We start from the raw sequence: 25,637 nt of genomic DNA, 5'->3' as shown, positions 1-25,637 counted from the left end.
TTCTTTTTTTCAATAAATAGTTTATTTTTTTCTTTAGATTTTGATTTGAAATCATCTGAGTTTCTGTTGCAGTGTACATGGGTTTTTCATTAAGCACTGACAAGATTATAACAAGACTATACTATCATTTTCTGTTTTATTTTGTTTTAATTAAATGAGACATGGCTGCATAATTTTTGCATTGTCTATGATCATTTGGACGCTGTCTTTCTTAGCCACTAGAGTTGAAAAGTGCACTGTTACAAAAGATCCTTGGCCTTTTGAGTCTTCTTGCCTTAGAGCCTTAGGCTGGTCACAACTGCTATTATCTCATCAACCATGAGATTATTCAATATTTTAGCTGGTAGGACCAGCAGTAGATTTTCTCAGCCCGTAGAAAGATTTTAATTCGTCTGAACATAGTGGCAGCTGCTACTACAGCCTCCAGCTACAATTGCTTTAGCCCTAAGAAAGTCTTTTTTGCATGTTAAATGTGCAACATAAGTGCCAAGTTATCTTCAGCCTTTAACAAGGTTTTGCTTTTTTTCCTCTGTTTATTGTAGTGCAATGTAACTCTCCATACAAAGCAATTTAAGCAAAGCAGAGCTATGAATGGTATCAAGCCAAAATCATGATTTTCCATCATGCAAATGAGAATACCTAATTAAGAGCCAATGGTCAAAATTTCCATAATGATGTAGCCAGGTGAAATGTGTTCCAGGTTCCCGAAGGAATCTGGATAGTTTGTCTTGCATTAATGTCTATTACTGAAAAGCACCTTGCATGAAGATATTTCTTTATAGCACCAGGGCTAGGAAGACTTCTTTCTGTTTTCTTGGATTTTACTAAGTAAAATCTTCAAATGTTAGTTGACTTCTCTCCCTGAGATCTACAGCAATGTTGAAATTAATGAAATGTCAACATCATTATACAATAGGAATGACTAAATGGATTCATCTAAGTTGTTTATGCATTATGTAACATTTTAAAATTGTGTAATTTGGCAACTGGAACAGAGTATTTTTATGCCTTTTTAAATTATAGATTATTCCTCACAGTGAACTATTTTGGATATTGTATCCAACAAAGGTTATCAAAACAAACTCTAAAAGAGGCGGCTTTAAATTAATATGTTAAAATTGAAATATTCATGCCAGTGAGATAACATAATGATTTAGTGAAGAGAACAAATGACTATAACCATATCCAATACGAAATCTTTTCCAGATCTACCACCCTTCATTAATTGTAATGAAACGAATCATTTGAAGCTGTGATGTAGATCATTAAGTGATTTTATGGAGCTCCTCCAGGTCAGTGTAACAGCGAGCATTTTATATTATCTCACACTTAAAAGCATGTGCCTGGAATCATACATATAAAAAAATATATAGAGATTGAAAATATAGAGATTGAAAATCTATTGGAGCTCTGTATTTCAATGATTCATATGCAGCCATAGTCACAGACCATAGCTTCTTTAAGCCAGAGAACACAAAATCAAGCAGAAAAAATTATCATTGAAAACTTATAATCAGTAAGAATTTGTGGATCTAATACAGTCACATGGATAAAGTAGTCCATACTGATCCCCAGTTACTCTCAGCCAGATTGCTTCACAGAATCATAGAACAGTTTGGATTGGAAGGGACCTTAAAGATCATCTCATTCCAACCCCTCTGTCATGAGCAGGGACACCTTCCACTAGATCAGGTTACTCAAAGCCTTATTCAATCTGGCCTTGAATGCTTCCAGGGAGGCTGCATTCACAACTTCTCTGGACAACATGTTCCAATGCCTCACCATCCTCTGATTGAAGATACTTAAGATGGCTGTGCTTTGCAGGCAAATTTGAAACATGAACAAGAGACCATATGATGCGGAGAAAAACATGAGATGCTCAGAAGACCATGATAAGCAGTGGTGACCCTGCCCATACCACAATGTACGCTAAATTTTGTTTGGGACACCTCTCCAAAAGTGTCCTGCAGGACAATGAAGTGGCTTTACTGATGTTTATGATGGTGATATTCTGGGAAAATGTGTATAGATAACATGTATTTCATAACCCTGCTGGGTTGAAGCTGGAAGAATGGGCTAAACAATGGACTCCCAACTTTTATATTAGAGTTAATAAGGTAGTACTAGATGATAACAAACTTTGAAAACAAAGACAATAAGTTATATTTTACAGAGAAAATATTATGTCATTTCACTGACACTAAGAGTTTCTAAAGAGGAAAAAATAATTTGGCTGTTGAGCACATTAAGCACGGAAAATTCAGACACTAGAACAGTTAAAAGTGTGCTCACAGTGGAACATTGAAGGAATGTCATGGTTTTAGCTGGGACAGAGTTAGCTCTTCTTTTTAGCAGCTAGAAGAGCTCCGTGTTTTGGTTTTACTCAGAGGCTCGCTCTGAGAAGAATGTTGATAGCAAGCTGATGTTTGTAGTTGGCCAAGGACTTTTCAGCGTGCCATGTCCTGGCCGGAGTGCAGAAGCACGGCAGGATAAGGGGGGAGCATAGCCGGGACAAGGGGGACACAATTCCCCTTGTGATTTGTGGTGGAACTTAAGATTGACGGCCAAACCGGCCAATTAGTATTCCATATCATGCAGCGTCATGCCCAGTATAAAAGTGAGGGTCAGATGGAAAGAAGGACTTTTGCGCTTTGGCTCTTTCGCCACTTCTGCTCTTTTGCACTTGCTGCGCTTTTGCTCTATTGCCTTTTTTTTCCCTCTCTCTCCCAGTACTCCCACTCTCGGAGTACTATCTCTCTCTCCCCCTCTCTATTTCGGGGCCTCATGTTCATCTGGGATTGCAGCTTCGGGACGAGACGGGCTTCGCATACGAGGGGGTGGTGAGCACCTATCCTGTGTATTAAATCATCTGTATTAAATTGTTCTTAACCCACGGGTTTCCCGTTTATTCTTTAATTCTCTCCCTCATCCCTGGGGCTGGGGGAGGGTGAGTGAAAGACTGGGGGGGGGCGTTTGGTTGCCAGAGCGGCCTAATCCACGACAAGGAACTATGTAAAACCTTCCAAATTTCTCTTTCCTTACTAATCATGTCATTATATATAAGGAAAAGAAAACTTAATACTAAATGCAGAAAGACTGTTCTATATATCAGTAAAGCAGAACATTAATTCAGGGAAGAAAAAAAAGCAACAAAAAATAAACACCAAAAATTCACAGGTGTATCTAAGACAGCAGACACACTTCTACTTACGTGGATAACATAGTGCAAAAGTTTTTAATTTTCTGGAAGATTTCTCTTTTGATTTAAAATGTACTTGTATATGGTATTCCAATGACTGACCTGTTAAGTTTCTGTCCGTATGGGCTGCACTTGAAACTGAAGTTTTTAGCATACAAAGGCATGAGGCAGAATTAAATTTCTATGTATTTATGCTGAAATTGTAGATCTTTACCTATATATATCTTAATTTTACCACAGTGCTTGCCAAGGTTTTCTTTGTCATTGGCTGCATCACTAATATAGTGTTTACTATATTCCTCTATAGAGGAACAGTATTTCCATAGCAACAAATGAACAATACTAGAGATATTAATCGTTTCTACATTATCTGTGTACAGTTTGCTGTAGAGCAACATTTTGTAGTTTGATAATTGCTAGACTGGAGTGATTGTACATTATGAGATGATTAGCATAAACACTTTAGAAGATGAAGAATGCTTGTTGAAAAGGAAAGAAAAATGAAGAGAAAGTGGTACCAGATTGCAAATATTACCGTAAGAACCAGCAGGCAGGACTAACTTTAACATTAGTCACTTCGTCTGGTACTAGCCATCTGGTATGGATTGATCCATGGAAGAAGATCTTTCCTAGTGTTAACAACAGGGAGAGATGCATCTCGTTTGGCCACCCAGTTTCTCACTGAAAAAGTCTGTCTCAGTAGCTGTCCGTCTTGGTGAACTCTGTCCGGTATTAGGACACTTGAAGGCACAGGATCATCAATCATACAATATATAAGTGTAATCCAGGGCTTTAATATGTGACATTCCATAATAATTGTAAGCAATCTTAATTTTTTGTAAGCAAGCCACAATGCTGAAACTAGCAGTGTTGTTAATACATGAAGAAACATACTTTTAATGCTGTATTTTGAGCTTGTGTTTCTCAAGATACATAGTTGGGAGCACTGCACCAAGTATGCTTGATATCATGACATTAACATTAAATATGGTGGATTTTACTGTAGCGTGATTATGGTAGAAAAATTCAAGTAAAATTTAAATGCCTTTTTTGTATTATTTATACGTGTCTGGAGACTAACTATAATGGACTACTGTAGAGACTAAATACTAACTACTACAAGTTTGGAAAGAACCACTGCAGCCACAAATACGTAATGCTGCAGTGACATAATTTTAAATCATCATGCCATGATTTTCAAATGTTAATAAGAATATATTAATAACCCAGGAACCTGTTAGCTGTATTATCTGAAGGTGTGGAACAGTGAAGAACTATATAAGGAAGGGAAGGGGAGGGAAGGGAAGGGATAGAGAGAAAGAAATGAAGAGAGGAAGGAGGAAAAGAAACAGCTCCATAAACTTTCAGTGTTTCCAAATTTGGTAAAATGACAGCGACCAATATTAACAAAGGCGCTCTGGGTGCACAGAGTCTCAGGAGTAGATGCTGCAGATTTGTAAGATAGTTCTCACCTCCTTTATAATGGTGTAAAACCATAGTACTCTGCCGTGATCAAGAATATGCCATCATTCAAGAGAAAGCAGAATCTGGACCATGTATTTTATTTTTATTCAAATCAGCACTGTTTATTAAAAATAGAGTATTCGGATATAATACAGAAAACCAGAATATTGTTCAAATGCAGCTGCTAAGTAATCAGAGCTTCATGTCTGAACCACACTTGAAGATTTCATGTGTATGTAGACAAGTGTGACGTTGAACATTTAATAGTTTTGCAATAAATATCCTGCCTGTATTTTTAAGTTCATTAAAACCCAGTCCAGGATTGATTTAATGATGAGAATTTAATATTGAGACCAGTTTAAGTCTATAGGAACTTTAATGATTGTAGTGAGCCCTGCCAACAACCAGAATAAATCTCATACAGCAAAGTTAGAGCAGTTTTCCAGGTGCAAGTTAACCCTACTAAGCCCTTCTGCTCAACAAATCATCCTTTTCTTTTATCATTATTGTCTATTGCTTTCTAACACAGCTTTTTAAAGATAAATGTAAAAAATTGACTATGTTCTCCTGGTTTCGTTATGATTTGGATAAAAGCGCTGCAACTATTCCCATCCCTGATATATTCCTCCATTCACATTTTGCTCACCATGAGTAAAAATTTTCTGGGAGAAATTCATCAGTAGAAGCTCTCTCCTATGGTAACAACACCTTGAAGAATATACAGTTTCTAAAGTCCTTGAAACTTTTCCCATTTATTAAGCAGAAAAGGGATAAAATAGGGTTATTTACCTACTAGTATTCACTATTTTAGTGAGAAAATACAAAACAAATTCAGTTTCTATTTATTTTCAAAAGATACAAGAAATAATACTGTATGACTTGAAAAGGGGTAACTCTATCTAGTTTAAACAACCAACCAACAAAACAAAACATAATTTTAGAGAATACTTGTTGATTTCTTTTTATAGCTGGGCAACTAAAGTACATAACAGTGAAATTACTTCTCCATGGCCATTTCAGAATATAGAGTAATCACAAAATGAAAACTTCTTTCCCGTATCATAAAACTAAGATATTTTTGTTTTCACAGTGCCTTAGAGCTGTCCCTTTCAGCCTTTGGAACATCTCCGGCATAACCTATAGTTTTGAAGCATTACACATGATTGCCATATAAGAAAACAAAACAGAAAACCCAATTGAATAATAATTGAAAAAAAAAGATCATGCAACAAAGATCTTCCATTTCCGGACTAGTATACAGAAAAGAAAAAGTAGAGTTAAACGTCTGGCCAACAATATTTACCACCTCTACCCGATGCTCGTGCCATTTAAAAGAGTTGTAACTGAGGCTTTGAAAGGTTAAGAAAAGGACATGAGAATCATATAGTGTTATTTCTTTAACTTTTGTTCAAATGGAGCTATGGTTCAAGGAAAGAAGTGTCATGAAGATGTTAGTTTTGTGATCAATCTATTGTTCCCTATTGCATCTAGTCTTTTGCAGACAGTATTTATATGAAAGGTTTGTAGGGTTGTTTTTCTGAACTTTGACATCTGCCTACCATGTGACTTTTTTTGAGGAGCTCATACGACCAGAAGTCTGGTATTACTTACTGCACACTGCAAACAACTTTATTAATCCAGGCAAAAAATGTTCCACAAGGAGCTAGTCAATTAGGGGCACTCTGTGCGTTGACTGCTTCGCTACAGGATTTCAGGTATTACTTTCAGCCTTACATTGCAAAGTCTTGTTAAAGAGTTATGGGGAAACTCCTTAAGTGAATTTTCCAAAAACAGTTTGATCAGTGCTCTGGCTGGCTGTATGGATGAGCGTATTTATGCTTCTTTCATTTTAGTTGAGTTACCCTGTCTTTCACAGAACTGCAAAGCTTGGAATTTTCTTGGGCTGTGTCATCAGCTTCCTTCATTGTATGCTTTTAGTTTCAGTACAATAGCTGGATACTATTCTAAGGGCTGCTATAGCAGATATTAGAAACTTATCAGCTGTGTTCAACATGTAAATAACACCTTTCAATTACTTACTAAAAACATGAAATATACTATAAGAATGTATAGGGGTATATAGGAATCATGCAATGTAATTTCATTAACTTTTGTTCAAATGACACAAAATTTAACTATCAGTGTATATATACATTGATTCAAAGCTGCTGTATCAGAGATTCAGCATAATTCATTTCTCTTCTTTTCAGAAGGTTCATATCTCATCTTTAGTATGTATTTAGAGGTCATTTCTCCATTTCTTCATGGTACATGTTGCCAATATCAAAACAAAATGAAATTGTTTTGCAATATTATCCCATTAATTGATGTCAGTTTCTTCTTTCACTTGTAAGCATTTCACCAATTCCCTGAAGTTTTAGCAATTCCCAAAATTATATTACATAATGGTTTCTGTATCTTCATACCTGATGTCATTGTAAGATATCGTTGACTTTTAGCCTTGCATCAAATAGCTTCTTATTTTTCTTTTCTTTTTTTTTTTAATATATTTTTCTTTTAAGGATCCAAGCTTTCTCATAATGCAAAGATTTCATTAAGAAATTTGACAGCGTTTCGCAGCAAATGAGACTAAGGCATTGATTTCCTTTTCTCACTACTGTACACTAAATGAAATGATAACTAGCTAAGACTGTGGGTTTTTTTTAACCATTGTTGCTAGCATGTGGAGCTGTTTCTATGGTGTTCTGAACCTAACTCCTTCTTCTCCATGGAATTTGGGACTCCCCAAGGGCATGTCATCAAAGGCTTGTTCTTCTATCTTTGTAAATTTTCTTTAAAGCTACTTATCTGCACTAACACAGTTTTGAACTAAGTCTTCTAGTATTTAATATGAAATCTCAATATCATTAGGAGAAACAGCATTACACTTTTGGGGTTTAATGCACATTTGTCAAGGTTTAACTTTGCAAGAAAATTAAAAAAAAATAGCAAAAAATGTATTTATCACAATTCAGCAAAATCTGTCTTGTACTTACTCATAGCAAGCGCCCATACTCCTTATTTCTTCCCGTTTCACCTTCTTCCTATGCATCCAAATCAATTCATCACCGAATAAAGGCATGGGCTGTTGTCCTAATTTGAACCTCCCATCTCCCTACATAAAGATTCTAGTCCTAAACCCTCACTCACATACAATCTATCCCTCTGCTAACTCAAAAAAATTATCTTCAGGACTCAAATCTTATGACTTTATCCCAAAAGACCTCAATAACCAGCATGTAACGTGGAGGACAGTTGATCCATGTACTTGCAGTGTATATATATTCAGAACAACAGAATCACGACTACTGTAAAGAAATTCTGCGTTGCCAGAATGGTAACAACAATTCAGCAAAATCATGAGTTTTCCATCAAAAGAGGTGGCTTTCATAAAACTCCTGCTTTAAAGAATGAACTGGAAGACAAATTTCAAACCCGCAGATATATTCTGATTTGAAACATTCATATAACTAGTTCCAACTCAGAAATATGCATGAGTTAAAAATCTGAGTATATTTTTTAAAAATATAAACCCCTAAAAATAGAAATTTTGAAAAGCTGAAACTATTGAAATGATCAATTTCAAAAAGTTTCCAAAAGCGTTTCTTTAGTGTTACTTCCTTATTAAGTATTGAGGTTTTTTTATTTTTTTGTTATTTGAAACTGAAAAGATTTCTGAACCATCTATAGCTGATTATTTTTTTCTAAGTACTTACTGCCTAACTGTGCAAAAAACTTCTGAAGGGTTTCATTCTTCTTTCTCTGTAACTTACAAAAGCAATATTTAAATGAATTAAATAGGTATCAAACAGCTGTAGACACATCTGAAACCTATAATTCATATGCATTTTCATGGCTTTCCAAAGAAAGATTTATTTTACTTTACCAGGTGGTAGGGTGATAGACCTGTGCCGTAGAATCTCAAAATCAGGGGAAACATTTTGAAGGACTTGGAAAAGTAGGCACAATACCACTAAAGTTAATTGAAATAAGGGCTTAAACAATCTTGATAACACTGCTTCTGTAGTTTAATCATCCAGCAGTTGATTACTGTCTATAGGCAGAAATACATGTTATAACAAACCTACAGGAGCTTAAATCTACAAATATTACATTAAATGTTATACCATCTTTTTCTCCAAGACAAATGAAAACAGTATCTCCAGTCTATTTCTTTTCCCCCTGGTGTGTCTTTCATACCCACAGCTCCCTGTTTCCATGGTTGTCCGTGAAAAAGTACTTAAATGTCCGTCTGCAGCCTTCACGGATACATTTTCAACTTACAGTATATCAATACTCTGTAGTTCCTTGGTTTCCATGCCATTTTAACAATTCACATTGTTATAAACATTCACAGCAGAGTAAGTGCCATTGCTGGCTCAGTCTATCTGGCATTTTACTTGTGCAACTCTGTGAAAACACAAATACATTCTATAATCACTCATTGCTTCGTAAGTGCACAGAATAATCCAAATTCCCATCTATTCAAGGTCTATTAGAAGTCCTGTTGAGCTGACAATGCTTCATGATGTGTTTTTTCCCCTCCTGAATCTAAATATTTTTATTATTACTCTTTAGAGAAATTGCTACTGGGTTTCGTTGTTGTTGTTTCTGTTTTATAGTGACACCGAATTTAAAATTAAAATAGATTTCATATTTATTCATAGGATTTGATTCACCCTGATTGTTACATTATTTTCAATGTTGACAGTTGTTGGTGAATAGTGTGGAAAGCTAAAGGGCATTTATTTGACCATGAAATGCCATAAATCATAAACTGATGTTGTCTTATCTTCAACTGGGACTTTGTCATCTTCAAAATAAGAAATTAAATTAAAAATAATTAAATGAATCTTTAAGTTTCATACCATGTGAATTTCATGTCTTGCTATGCTAGCCTTAGTGTACAAATATTAATATTGCTAGAAGAATTTGGAAAATCCCTGTCAAGATGCAAAAATGACAAAAAGAAACTTGATATCAGAGTTACCACTTGATTTAAAAAAAAGAGTGGTTCTTTTTTTTTTTTTTTTAAATGGCACATGGACAGTAAGCTTGAGTAGTGAATGTAGAGAGTTAAATATACGCAATAAAAATAAAAAACTTAAAAGTCAGGAGAAGTAACAATGTGTACATTAACTTTACTGTTGAGCAAAAGGAAGACTTGGTTTCTGTCAGAATCCATTGTAAATATGATGTGACTTTAGACCACATTTTTATGGTTTAAATGGATAGGGAAATATTACATGTAAACTCCGGAATATAACTCTTGGACTCTGGTTGAGGAATAAGTTGTTCAGCGATACAACCATGCAGTAATACAGTTAAATCAAAGAGCAGCATCTATGATTGGGTAGTTTTAAGGATGAACAAAATGACAGGAAATTTTAAATTGTGTCTCAATGTCACTGCCTAGATTTGAACTATTCAATTTATATCTGTCATGCGGAAAAACTGCTCATATAATTTAAACCAAAGTAGATTTTTAATTATTAATAGAACATACTTAACAGGCAATCATTAAACTGTACATTCAGGATCAATGTAATGCAGCAGATAAACCACAGCGCTAGACAGCTACAAACCATTAATAAACACACAGGAATTTCTAAACACCCTTCTTTACCTGATCCCAGGCGGTACTGGTGACACACACAGGCACCCGCGTACACCCACACACGCACACCGCATGTACTCTCTGATGGGCAGCCTGCACCACCAGCACCCCTCCTTGTTGGTTGATGCGGGTTCCCCCACTGGCAGACCCACCAGAGGCATACCCTGGACCCAGCATGGCACCGTGCACTGTCCCTCTGCTGGCCAGGTGTGTTCCTGCCCTGGCAGCCACCCTGGTGTCACCGGGCGATGGATGGTGGTGCCAAACCATGTCCGGGACGGGGCTTCTCCAGCTGCTACAGTTGGTCATCTTTAATGTGGGCAGTTTTGGCCAAACACCCTCTCACTGGGTTTTGTGTATTTGATCCAGACACAATGTTTACACTTGCATTTGTAGCTTAACAGTGATTTTTGCCAGGGTTAGGCCCTAAAAGCACACCTGCAAAGTCCTTTTGTATTTTAGGGTGTTTGCATTCTGAAAATGGTATCCTTTTGTGTTATAGTACGGACTAAGTGCTTTCAATAAGAGCCCCCATTAGTGATCGTCCATATTGTGAAATTATATTGGTAATAAATAATGAAACAGAGGTCTTTCAAGTTTTGTTTTACTAGTTAAATGTTCTAATAAAGCTGTTAGGAAATGCTGTAACTCCCAAATTCTCCATTTGGATGATATGCTCAGGCACATCTGATGCACAAATAACTCCTGGAGGAAAAATTCCCAATACTGATATCATTCTATGTGGAGGCATGTTTGTGCTCGTTCTGTGTGGGAGTCTCGTTAGTGGAGGTCACATATCAAAATATTTCATGCTGTGGTTTCACTCTGTCTTGTCACAGTGTGACTCCGGCTTCAGATGCAGTTGCATAATTCATGGCTGGTTTCCAAAGTGAATAGTGGATTTAACATGCCTGGTAGCCTTCATCCCACTGAAAGGTAAGTTTACAAATGTGGACACCCGCAGGTAAGCTCCACCTACAGCTGCTCAAAATCATTGCAGTAGAACACTGTTCAACTCCAAAAATACAGTTTTGTTGAAATCGAGTTGTTCTACAGGAACATTTCAATTTTGAAGAAATTTTCCACAGGAAAGTGTCAAAATGAATCATTTCATCTTTCTTGTTTCATTCTGATAATGCCAAAATATTTCACTTCAAAAGTATCACCCTGTTTCGTTTCTTTTGACACTTAGATTATATTCTAATATTAATTTTAAGACAGTGTGTTTATACACTAATGTATGTATGCACGCATTGCATATTTTTAAATATTACTGTATCTGAATTGTTGACATTGTAGCATTTCTATGTTATCAAAACAAAAAATGGGAATGTTGTCAACTAGAATTTATGTGCTGGAGACAAAAAGATTTGAATAAAAGAAAAAGATCATTACTTCCAATTTGGAGTGGTAGAATTTCCTGAAAACTGTAAATTGATATTTCTGGCCAGTGGCACTGAGACGCCCCTTTTTTTCATGCAGTGGATGCTGGCAAAACCCTTGTAGAGAGGTCAACAGCAAGGCAGTTATATCTGCAAAACATTGCAAAGTTAAAATGCTTGGGTCAGTACTTCTCAGTTTAAATAATCTGCCCAAGTTACCAGTCACTTTTAAGTCATGGGGAAAAAGCTCAATGTTTCACCAAATCTCAGAGCTTTGCAGATCCTGAGAAGGGATGAATTCATGGACATCATGTTTGTTTACCTTTCTCATTAGCTTAGCTAATTAGGTTCTGATGTTAATATACATTAAATCATCCTCTTTTGAAGAACACACAAGAGACAGGATTAGAGTATGAAAGCCTTTATGCTCAAAGTGTCTGCGGTCACAACCACAGCAATTCAAGCTCACACATATCAGCTATCCGGGAATCTCACAGCTGCCTGACAGGGATCAGGAAGAGGATATATGAGGTAATGAAATCTCAGAGGCATATTCAGTCTTTGGCTCCTCTGCATCTGCCAACAAGAGTGAAAATCAGTACTGGTTTTACTGTGATATACAACTGCCCACTGGTTTCATAAACAACAGAGCTGCGAATAGCCATCACATCTGGAGGACTTCACCCACTATCTGCTCAAAGCCTGTCAGTCCCTCGGTACACACCACAGCCATCAAGATCATAATTTGTTTTTTTGTAATAAAGATTTTACATTTAATTAAACAATTTGGAAACTGCCTGACTGATTGTTTAGCTAGTTGTCGGAGTACTATGATGTCTCAAATGGAACATGAGAGATTTATCCTCAAACTCAATGAAAATGCTGAGGAAAGTTCACACCACCCTGGGTGTTACTTTCATCAGTCTGACCGTAGTCACAGAAGAGGATTGACTTTCACACAGATGTAAGATGCCACCAATCCCTACACCCTCCTGGTAAGTTAAACTCTAGCTAGTATTTTCAGAGGCCATAACAAAACACCTCCCCTTTATTTCCATAGCTCCTTAACTATTGACTAGTTCTTCAAGTACTGTGGCAACATTCAATCACCTACATTTCTTAAGCACTACATTCTAGTTGGGGATACAAATCAGATACATTCATTTTAAAGTTTGGCCAATCAACTTTGCTTATGTATTAACTAAAATGCATCTCCAAATAGCCATGAGGCTAACTCATGGAGCACATTAACCTCTGCAGCAATTCATGTTTAATTTCTTTCACTAGCACTCCTAACGTTGTTATGAAAGCTATTAAATTAACAGATTCCTATGACAGTGTTTCATTTCTCATTATAAAGAAAAGGCAAGCAGCTAACGCTGCAGAATTTTCATCAGCTAATGCCTCGTAGTAAATCCATTAGAAAGCCATTGGTATCTAATTGTCTAATCACAGCGAAGGCCTAGGAGTGACATGGCTGTAATGGGATTAAAGTAGATTGTAGTGCACTGTTTACGTTCTCTGATCTAGTCTGGAGATAGCAACAACCTTGCAGGTCATTTCAGTTAATTTAACCAGACTCGGAAGAAAAGAAGAAAAAACTGCTTTGATTAAATAGGTAAAAGAGCAGACACTAGTTTGCTTACACCAAAAAAAAGATGAAGTGGACAGTATGGCTGGAAAACCACACCATTAACTTGAAAGTAATCTAACGTATCAGTGAAGAGCTGTTGGCAGGATCAAAGCTGGTTGCATATGAGGAATAGTAGCAAGCGGTGTGATGAAGTAGACAAAATTCTAGGTGTGCAGAAGGAGCTGAGTTATCAAGCATGCATCCCTTCAGTCCAGAGGAATTTGGCCTCTTGGTCTGCAGCTTCAAGGCCAGAAGCAGCCTTCTGCCTCATGAATGCCATCCTCTAAAGCTGTGCAAACTGGCAACTTAAGGGAATGGACTTGCAAACATTGATTCAGTGGCACTGTAAATTATTAGGCTTCCTTGCAGTGGATGCTGTGGAAAATGGGAGCAGTTGCTTTGTTGAAGCAATTTCAGGCACCCTGGAACACACTGCTTTGAAAACCGTCATGCCAAGCATGTGAGGATGCTCTAGGTTAGCCTTCATTCTAACAAGATGTATGATTTATTCAAACTTGCTGAAGATTCCCAGGAAATCCACTTGTCCCTTTCTCTCAGAAATCTCTTTTGGAATTTCTCTGTAACTACTGACAGAGGCAATTGTGTCATGGTCACCAAAAAGGGGGAGGGTACATGTGAGCAACGGATAAGTGTACGGCTGAAAAATCACGACTAATGTGCATAAATTTAGTTATTGTAACTACAGACTCTTAGTTCAGCTTCCTAGTATGGGCATATCCAAACTGATGTGTCAATGAAGCATTATTATTTTAAGAACTGGGAATAGGCCCGATCTTAAAATAAAGCACTGTGGTATCACATGGTGATTGTTCAAAATATTTCAATTTATCTAAGCGAGGCTGCAATGTTTAGGATAATTACTGAAATTTATTATTGTCCTTTCAGAAGAGGAACAGACTACAAATCTGGCTTGCAGTCTGAGCAACATTATTTAGAATTTGTTTCTTATTCTTTTTTGCACACTAATGGCAGCTGTGCCTTGATCAGTGCTAGTTTGAGAACCTGTAAAATAGTATTTGTAAAAGTACTGTTCTGCAGAATAGGAAAAAAATAAATTAAACACTGGCCATCGCCTACATAGGCCATGTTCAGATCTTTCAGGTAAACGTCACCATTGTTTCCAGCATGCATACTAACACCCAACTGAATGTTTCACTTAGTATATTTTTCCCTTTTCATGTTGTACTCATCTGGGAAGTTCAGAAAATCACAAAATAGTTCAATCAGGTCATTTCAATTTGATGGAACAAATCTCAAAATTTAAAAAGGTTTTTAAAAGTTGAAAAATCATGAATTTTTGACTGACCATTTTACTTGAATCCATCAGATAGTGCCTTTACCTATGAGTTAAAGATTCAGTGCAAGACTTGTGATTGTCAACTAAAAAGTGCAAGTAGAAAGTACTTTTTAAGAAAATCGGACACTGAATGTATTTTATCAGCAATGCTGGTCTATGTTGAAAGGAGCAGATACCTAGTGGTTTAGAAACTATGAATCGAAGGCAAACAATGGGACAGAGAGTGAGATATAGACAGAATATTAGCTTTGACAGTCTGTCTCAAACTGGGCATGTCACTTCTGCAGCTGCTTAGACATTGTGAGAGTGTGTCTGCAGCAGTAATTCCCTCTTCTGAAGGCTGTGGGACCTGTTGGACCTATTCTGATTCCACATTGGTGTAAGTGACTTCAAGGATTTATTCCTCATGCAAGTGATAGTCAAAACAAAATTACATCTTAATGAATAAAAATTGGCCAGGTTGCACCTGCTGGAAATCTGATTCTGTAGGTTTAAATTACTTTGTTGACTTCAGTAACTTGATAATCTAAAACAGGCACTCTGGAAAGAAACATGAAAGATTCAACTGTACATTTCTGTGTTCATCTCCCTTCTTCAAAGCTTGAAACTAGAAATCTGCGTGCAAGACTCAGTGCACTTCTTCAGCATAATTGGTTGTACTAGATCTAAAGAGTCCCGATGTCACATAGTGTAATTTGTGTCTATGGGTGATATTATTGACTATGCTGATGCTTTACATACAAACTGAAGTGCTGTCTAATGCTTTTAGCATGACGTCTCTCTTCACAAATGACCTCATTATTTCTTTTCTGTGTTTAAATATATGGAAGCAATATCTTTAAGTGTACTTGTCCAGTAATACAGATGATTCCTGTGCCGTTGAAAGAAGACTGTTTTCCACAATTTCTATTATTATTTTATTTAATAAACAGTAATAAGAAAAGGATTTGCTGGGGGTTCAGTCATTTTTAGGTTGTAGCATATATTAAGCTGATAAACAGCAATGGTAATGCCATCTCTATAACTTTTCTACCTTTCAGAATAAAAAATTTCAAACACCTTAAAACTTTCCTCCCTTTAATAACAATTTGACAGTCTGGCAGTGCCTCTGTCTTCTTAGATATATAGCTCTGTACACTGGCAAAGATGTACCTCAAAGTTAATCTCAGTAGATATCAAAATATATTATGAGTTCTTTATATCTCAGAGGTATCAGCAAACTAAGAGCAATTCTCCAGACCTACAACTCACAGAAAAGACCTCCTCACCAAGCAGAGTGTAGCAGTATTCAATGTAGGAAAGGATAAAATGGGACAGCTGGGATCTGCTTTTCCCTAGTGACAAGAGAACATAGAAAAAGTATTAACAATTTTTTTTCTCAAAGTCATTTGGGTCACAAAATAATAATTATTTTAAAAGTCCTATTAGCAAGTAAATAATTGGTCGTATTAGATGGACTGTGGAGATGCTATTTCAGGAAGCTAGAGTTAGCAGAGAGAGATACAGGCTGGTAGCACAGTTGAAAATAAATATATGTATTTTATATGTATATATAGAGGAGAGGAGAGGAGAGGAGAGGAGAGGAGAGGAGAGGAGAGGAGAGGAGAGGAGAGGAGAGGAGAGGAGAGGAGAGGAGAGGAGAGGAGAGGAGAGGAGAGGAGAGGAGAGGAGAGGAGAGGAGAGGAGAGGAGAGGAGAGGAGAGGAGAGGAGAGGAGAGGATGTCCATGTTTTTCCACGTAAATTGGCTCTCAAACATTATGACTGCAGGATGAACCCACTGAAAGTTTATCATTATGAAGAAAGGTATTTAATCCTTTTCCAGCCTTTTAACGCAATGAAGTAGTTCCTCAGCAGAGACTGTGTGATGAAAATAGATATCTTTGTTGCAATTATGTTTATTTTTAAAAGGTGTGCAATTACTTCTGAATATAGAAGGAATCTTACAAAAAGGTGTCCCCTTTACTGTGAAATGTAAAGCACTTTCATCCTTAAACATCGAGTTCTTACTCTCGATCTCAGCAGCTAAGCAACTTCTGATTGCCTGTGCAACACCTGGCTCTCACACTTTCCGTGTGCTCCTTCTTACTTGCAGCTTTGGAAATTACACCATGCAAAGACGCTCCATCCAGGTTGCTGAAGTTGCAGAGTGAATTCACATATTGCCCTATGTTGGTTGGTGACATGTGCCTGTTTTGCACCTACATTTATATCAACAGGGACTGTGACCTTATCCACAAATGGGTTGTAACCTATACAAAAGGCACTTCTTTCCTTCCACCCACTTTTTCCAAAATCCTGACTGAAAAGAGATGCTTTGCAGCATGCTGGGGAGGTCAGTAGCTTCAGTCACAATAACCTTGGACCAGAGGCAAAAATTAAGAGACTCTGATGCTTTATGGAGAATGCTAATTGTTAGCATTGCTATCAGTGCAGATTTGCAGGGGAGATCATATCCTTCTGCGTAAAGTCATATAACCGACAAAAGGCCCTCAGCGTCTCTGTACTCTTTACTATATCACTTCTGTTCATTCAGGAGTTCACAGCTAGCCTCTGCCTAATATCAGTCAGGAACTGACGAAGGTAAGAAGAAATCCCTGTTCTATATCTCAAAGTTTTAAAGGTTAGGCACCATTATATGACAAAGAGAAACAACACCAAGCCAGTGTACTGGAAGTGTGCTCTCCAGCTGGTGGACTACTATATTTTTCACTAGCTGGACTTTTAAAAGGTCATTCTGCAGAATGCTGGATAGAAATACAACAAAATGTGAAAGCAAGGGAGTTACAGAGAGCAACGATGAGAACAGATATTGCAAAGACAAAGATTAATTTTATGTCATTTAGACATAATATTCCAACTGGCCTTTGGGAGGTTCTTCCATGTCAAGCCTGTATTGGAGCTTTTAGTGATGATGACTTTTCAATATGACAACAGCTAAATTTAAAAATACTGTGGGAAATAGCTTTTAAGGAAGAGGGGGAAAGGATTTTGTTTCCCTTGGGCACGATGGTAAATAAATGTTACACAAACATTTCTCTCACTAACATTACCTACTGGGTGGTTTTTTTTTGTTTCTGTTTATTTTCGTGTGTGTGTGTGTGAGGGGGCTACTTTACAGTCTTTTCTCTGATATATTTTTCTGCCAGTCCTTACAAACATGTTTCCAAGAAAAACTGAGGGACAACACAAGGGCAGGTTGAAGGGAGAAGACAGGACTGATTAAGCTGGTAGTTACTAAGGTGTTACTAAGGGAAATGTCCATGTCCCTGTGGAGGCTGCTTGTAGATAACTAAATCACTAGATTTCTTGGAGAAGGCTGAAATATGAGATATATTTAATCTTTTTATCTTTACTGCATATTTAGAATAAGATGAGCAAAATATGATGCAATATGATCCAGCTAAGGAACCATGCAAGCATTATTGGTAATGGGACTGCTGAATCTTACTTAGCAACAAATTTGTATTGCACAAGCAAAGAATCAAGAGAAATTTATCCAACACATGGTTTGCAGGGAGCCAATATTGGTCCAAAAAGCAATCAGCTGTCAGCTTGTTTCTCACTGTCCAGTGCCTGAAGTCAAGTTAACCTAGACATGTTATACCGTAACGCCTCCGGTTAGCACTAGTTTCTCAGAAGTAAAATCCATCTGAAAAGCAGAGACAGAAGATTTACATATGATACAATTCATCAACACATATGAGGCTTAAATTGCATATAAGCCTAGGAGAAAGACTTTAATATATAAGGTGGATTCAAAGCAATTGTTCTTATTTTATGATGAATAAATAGACAACAGTTAAAATACACTACAGAATAGAATGCAAGATTTCACTTGTGGTCACACTTCATATTAAACAGCCGTAAAAGAGTTTTTAATAACTGGCTAAGAGTAATAGATAATTCAGTAAATGGCTTATCAAATAATAGATTTTATATATTGTTTATAATTACTATGACTTCTTTGATATTCTTAAAGGACCTCTGATATGTGTTGTTCATGTCTGGAACATAACATTAGTTTATGAACTTTGTAACCTTATCAGAACTGGTGGTTTTTCTTGCTGAAACTAAAAAGATGTATTTCAAATGAGTTCAGAATTAGCAAAGTATAGTCATTATCAAGTAAACTGCAATTAAACATCTCCAAGATAAACTTGTCAATGGTCTTTGTTATGAAATGAGAGGAAAATTGTAAATATATTCTTAAAAGCCTAATCTTTCTGCAATTTCTCCCCATCACAAGACTCAGAAGCAAAACAATTCCTCCCACTCACTCCCCCACTCCCTGTTTCTCAAAAAAAAAAAAAATCCTATTAAAAAAACTCTTTTCATATCTCATGAAAAAGATCTAAAAAGACGTTAATAGCGGAGAACATAATTAGAAATTATTCAAGTTAGGTTTTTTAAATAAACAATTATTATTTTCTAACTGAATAAATTAATTTGCATCTTTTCAGGAAAAAAAAGAAAAAAAAAGAAGACACAAAAAATGTTAAAACTCTTATTTCCAGTGCCAACAGGCTTTCACAGTAGTGCTCTTTGGTCTTGAGAGTTTCTCCCTCTTTTAAGACCTTTTTTTTCATGCTTCCTGAAACCATCTCTACCTCTTTGCCTCATCTTAACAGAATGAACTAATATCCCACACTGAAACAGTGCAGCTTATCATACTGAGAAGGGGGAGGGATGCAATTTCTATTTCTTGAGTGTGTTTTCAAATAAACACGATGAGGACAGATTTGCCCAAAGAATTTTTTCACTAGATTGTACATTCAGAGGTCTGGAGGAATATTAAATTAATAGAGAAAACTCAATGGGAAAATATTTCACAATTAAAAATAAAAAAGAAATACTGATTTTTATAGTTTTCTTTTGACTGAAAAAAAAGTCTGAATTTATTCATCTGAATAAAATCATAGAATCATAGAATCATAGAATCGTAGAACCGTAGAAGGGTTAGGGTTGGAAAGGACCTCAAAGATAATCTAGTTCCAACAGCCCACCATGGGCAGGAAAACCCTCCACTACACCAGGTTGCTCAAAGCCTCATCCAACCCGGCCTTGAACACTTGCAGGGATGAGGCAGCCACAACTTCACTGGGCAGCCTGTTCCACTGCCTCACCACCCTCAATGTAAAAATTTCTTCCTTATATCTAATCAAAATCTATCCTCTTTCAGTTTAAAGCCATTAAAAGAGCAAGAATTAAGGGCTGTGGGAAACAGGGTAAGTACCATGTGAAACTCCTTCATAAATGTACATACCAGTGAAACTAGGAATGTTACTGAAATAAGAATATTGAATCCGCATGTACAGTGATTGTGATATTGTTACCTTCTTTACATTAGTGATGTGTGATAGAACAAGAGGAAATGGGTATAAGCTTAGTCAGGGGAGGTACAGGTTGGATGTTATAAAGCATTTCTTCTCTTCTCCAGTGGGTTGTCAACCACTGGAATAGGCTGCCCAGGGAGGTGGTTGAGTCCCCATCCCTGAATGTGTTTAAGAAAAGGGTGGATGAACTACTTCGGGATATGTTTAGTGGGGGATTAGGACGGTTGGACTGGATCATCTTGAAGGTCTTTTCCAACCTAGAAATCTATGAAATCTATGAAATCTATGGTTCTCTTGTCTCAGAAATTATGAACAGAAGGTTCTAAAAAGGAAAAAAAAAAAAAAATCTCCTTTAATGCTAGGAATCCTTATTCTGACCTCGGAGGGAAAGGAAGACAGGGGATACATCTTCACAAAAATGGCAAATGGCTGAATGAAAATTTCCTGCATCCTGTTACAGCTTCATTAATTTCTGGTTCACTTCCATAGTTATGTTTCAAATAACCTGAAACACATTTTCTTCAACCAATCTCTGGATTCAGATTGGAAATAAATTTAAAAATATGGAAAGTTTTTCTGGAAAATTGTTCTGCAGTTACGAATACGTTAGAGGATTCATTGATTCTCTGTAACTTTGGAATTATTTTAAGATCAGTTGTAAATGAATAGGTAACCTATGAATAGATACTCCAAATATCACACTGTGTTTTAGTCCTGGCTGGAGGGACCATTTAATTATTTTTCTGTCCCACATTTTTGATGAGTTGTAATCAACAATTGCCAACGGAAAAGCACGCTGAGCCTTTCCCCTCTAACAAAACACTTCCAGTTCCCTCTGACAAACACACATTGTTAGAAAAGGAAGAGAAGCAAAAAAGCATTGTCAAATGTTGGAGTGATATTGTTTCATTTCTGTATTCTGCAAAATAAACAGTAACACTTCTTTCCTGCTCTTCCTATTCTCCAGTTCCTTCTCCTATTGTTGTGCCAGGGAGCGTGAAGAAGAAACACCTTCCATGTTTGCTTCAAAAGGTCTGGTGGAAAGATTTATGGAAACTCTGAGGAAGCAGGTTATGACTGGAATGAGTTGATGGGATTTAATGCGCTCGCTGGGATCCAGAACTGATATCTGTAATGCTGAGACATTTTTTCAGCTATGAACCTAACCCAGGCTTGTTCTTTACAAAGTAGCAACTGATCCTATGTAAGACTGTAATTTTGGAATTCGTTAAAGTACTGTAGCCATAGTTTTAAAGACAAGACTGTATCTCTGTTAAGAATGCCCTTAAATTTCTAGATCATAGAATCACAGAATCATAGAATGGTTAGGGCTGGAAGGGACCTTCAAAGGTCATCTAGTCCAACCCCCTGCAAGGAACAGGGGTATCTCCAACTAGATCAGGTTGCTCAGGGTCATGAGATTTACCATAATCCAGACATTCCTAAAAATATTATTAACACTTGCATGTTAGTTAGTTAAATTTATTAGTCTTACTGCTTTCATTTTTTTTCATGCTACACTGCTGTCTCCAAGAACACTCCTTTTTGAATTTGTCACCAAATAAACTCAGTTTAGTTCATTTTTTGAAATTAACTGATTGTGGGAACATTGTAGGAATCCTTCCATTTCTGCTGACCAGTTTGAATTAAGAAAGTATTCACATTTGTCTTCAGGACTAAACCACTCTTGTTTAGACCTCAGAAGAGTCCTCTGTGAGGATGGGTTCAGTAATGTAATGTTTGACTCTACACTGCATTACAGAAATATCATCATGATTTCTTTTACCTTTGCTTCTTATTCAATGGGAAAATTCACCAAACGAACAGTGCCTCAGAGGTCATGATCTCTACTGCTGAATATGAGCTCTTTTCCTGTATTTCTCTCTACAATAACATACTTCTTAACTGAAAACGGTTCATAGTAGAGACATCAAGTATAAATGTGATCCAGGGAAATCTGTTTATACAGTGCACTCTACTAGCAATGTTGTCGCTTTTCAGTACTACTGTAGCACTGCAGCTTTATAAAATTTGAAATTTTTCTGCTAAGACAGTGTCCCATCAGTGGCAATTACATACATTTTTTCTCCATCCATAAAAGGCAATATTCATAGATTTATACCACTCAGACAAAACATACAAGTGCACTTCTCAGAAGCAGGTATTAAAGAATGAAGTTGTTTACTAGAAAACACTAAGATCCTCTAAACAAAGTGAAGGATGACTTTTTCAAAAGATTAGGAGACTAGAGACTTGAGCAGGATCACAAAGTCAAAAAGACCAGAAAAGTCTCTTTCAAGAGGGCATTTGTGTGCTAATATACTGAAGGAATTTGCTGAAGTGTAAAATACAACCTCTGCACCAGTAGCTATTCCTCACATCTAGTGAGTTCACAGGCTTTATCCTGCTCACATTATTTGGCTCAATCATTTCTTTTTTTCCTTTGGGTTCAGTTTGCCTATTTTATTATTTTTCTTAAGCTTTTGTCTTCAAGTCTAGTGTCACTACATGAAGTCAGAGAGTAGCAATTTTCAAACTCAACAGTAATCCTTTCTCTCCTGAGGATTCAAAATTTCTACTAATGGAAGTAGAATCATTTCTGAGGGAATATTTTGAACTGTGTAACAAGAGTAAAGGATGAGTTGATATTCATTAGCTTCCATATATTTCATTTGAAAATAAAGAATACAAATCACTTAGACAGATATGAGAAAATTAGTACACGAGATGGTTCTTAAATGATGAAAATTATTCCTAAATGATTATGCAAATTATTTTTTTTAAAAAGAAGAGCCACCTTCTCTTGCACCATGCTCAAAAGGAATTTATTGGATAATACACATTAAACAAACTATTACTTATTTGCCTTGATATAGGTTAGATGAGACAAATACAGATATAACCAAGCATATGGAATGTAATATTCAGCAAGACAGACAACTCAATACCTCTTCAAACATCCAGGAAAGCAAAGGTCTTTTGTGTTTTGATTCCATAGACTTGAGAATTTGGTGAAGGTATAAGATATATATTGAAGTGGAAGATTATTTGCATAGAGTAAGAGAAAATTGGAGAAAGGGAAAAGAAGTATTCATATAGAATATTTTTTATAAATCACAGATCTCTTTAAATAAAAGTTTGGAAGACAGGTCAGATTGTAATGTTTTGTTTCAGCCATTACAGTCACTGTATTTAAGACAGCTAGATGCATTTTTGGTGATGTTTTTGATCATATGAGTTTGTGTAAACGGCATTTGTTCATGAGATTTGTTCATTTGTTCATGAAAAGAGGTCATTTTATTAGGATCTGCTGATACAAAAGACTCATCATCCTGCACTCACTATCTGCAGCATAATGGAAGTGCTCTGCCCCTATATATAAGCTTTTGCTCTGTCACACAATAAAATTGCCTGTTTGTTCTGATTGATTTTTAGATTTAAAATACAAAGAGTTTTTGTACAAGGACATCACAGACTCATACAAGTCAAAAAGGGTGTTTTTAAAAATCTGGGTAGGAAATGCATTAAAAGTGAATGAGATGCAGAGGCCTATGTGTATACGAAAAAACATAATGATCTTGGGAGACTTTCACCTTTTTATCCAGCACATCGGAATTCAGCATAGTTCAATGAAGCACTAAAAACGAATGGTTGTTACTGGGCTCGATAATAGAGGTCAATGTGCCTCATCAACATTTTGCGATATTTTTATTACCTAATCGACCAAATTAATCTTCAGAGTTATTGTTGATTGTGTCAACAATGTCATGTCCATTTCATATTGCAAGGTTTGCTTGGAGATGTTTAGCAGTTCTCAGCTGTTCCCTCCTCACCACGGAAGTGCTGCTTTAATCATCCTAGGGAGAATTTCTCCCTAAAAGTGTGAGCTGAGTAACAGTAGTCCTGTCTCTTGTCCTTTCCACCCACTTCCTTCTTCCCTAGTGCTTATTAGAGTTTGTGTGTAACTCTGTAGGTATAACTCATAGTCAGTCCTTTCGATAACAAGTCTTATTTCCAGTTCAAATGGTGATGATTGAACATCAACTGCAATTCCTCATCTGCCGATATTGAGACAACTTTTACCAGTAGCACATAGAAAGCAATATGGTTTCTCTCTCTGTACAAACATATTTTTCTTTCTTGTCTTGAATACTTAATAAATTATTTAGAAAAATGAAGTAAAAATTCTCTAGATCATTTTGACACTTTGTGAACTGTAGCACAAGAGAGTATGATTATGAGATTGTCTCTCTATGTTTGCTCAGCAAGAAAAATATTGAATATGCTTTCTAAATTACTTCAGTAGCAAAATTTTCAGTGATGCCTTTCTTGAGGCATCATTGCAGGAGCAGTGTACGTCAAAGTAAATAGAAAACAGATTGCTGCTTGAATTTCCCACACTTCTGGTGTTGGACCAACATGTGTGTTTTCATCCTTCACCTTAGCTGCATGCTCAGATCTCAGAAGACCAATTATTCCTTTAAGGTCATAAAAATGTGACTACTCCTGACTTTCCACATATTTGAGAATATCCATGCATCTTGTTGCTCCTCTTCCTGTGGCAATTAAGTTGCCAAGCTCAAAAAGTCTGAAAAATGTTCTGAGGTGATGTTGCTCCATTTATACTTCTGAAGTTCATTCCCAATTGCCTGAGAAAGCATAGAAAAATTTAGCAGTTTGTTTCTCTTGTTTTACTTTTTCTAGTGCCAAGTTGTTTTCTGGACACTGAAAATTTAGAGACAGGCAGAGGGAGAAGAAACATTCACAGACTTAAATGTCAACCAGAATATGCATTCAGGGGCTTAAAGGCCCCTGAAAAAGCAATTCCAACCTTTGGAATATATTTAGAATAGTAAGTATAAAACACTAAGCCAACATATTGACAACTTCTCTGCCCACTATTGTGCACTTATAAAACAATGTTCAAAAATAAAGTTTAAAATTCCTTGAAAATGCTAAAAAAATAATTGAACACAAAATCCTGCAACCACATTCATTTAACAGTACAGAAGAAAAAAGTTATTCAGACTTTTCTGTTCTTGTTTTTAATGAGTAAACAGCTTTTTTTCTCCCATGAAATCTGTTCTCACACTAGTGAAAGCAAAAACAATGTTCTTCAGTAAATCTGAATACTATCTTTTAAATATTGCAAATCAATGACATATAGATAGGTCATCCTGCTAATCTGTAGCGTTTAATGAACCTTTATAAACTCCTCTCAACATACAAACTGAGTATTCTACTGCACATTGATTTTGCAATGCAAATTTTTACCTTTTGATGAAAGGATTTTTATATATTTACTTGGACTAATTCAGTACTTAAACCGGGTTAATACAGTAAGGCTTCTTCTTACTACATATTTAGTAAGAGCACATTGCCACATACAGCATGAGCCCTGGGAGAAATACAGTTATAGAATAAAAGCCTCCTCTACCCCATTTGATACACAAAATACATCCACAGACATACAAAACCCATGAAATGCAGAGATGCATGAACACTATATTTTAAAGAGGTTTTTCCATTGTAGTATCTCTAATTGCCTATGATTTTGACCTTTATGATTTAAAAATTATTCACATGCTGTGATGTGGACAGTTCTAAAAGCTTGCAGAAGTTTGATGCTAGAGTTACATATTTTTTAATTTAACTTCTGATAATCTACACAAATTTGCAAATGACATCTT

This window comes from Tauraco erythrolophus, chromosome 3 (assembly GCF_009769465.1).
Source record: "Tauraco erythrolophus isolate bTauEry1 chromosome 3, bTauEry1.pri, whole genome shotgun sequence".
In the NCBI taxonomy this organism is placed as follows: Eukaryota; Metazoa; Chordata; class Aves; order Musophagiformes; family Musophagidae; genus Tauraco; species Tauraco erythrolophus.
The sequence above is the reverse complement of the archived record's forward strand: the minus strand, read 5'-3'. Positions refer to the sequence as shown.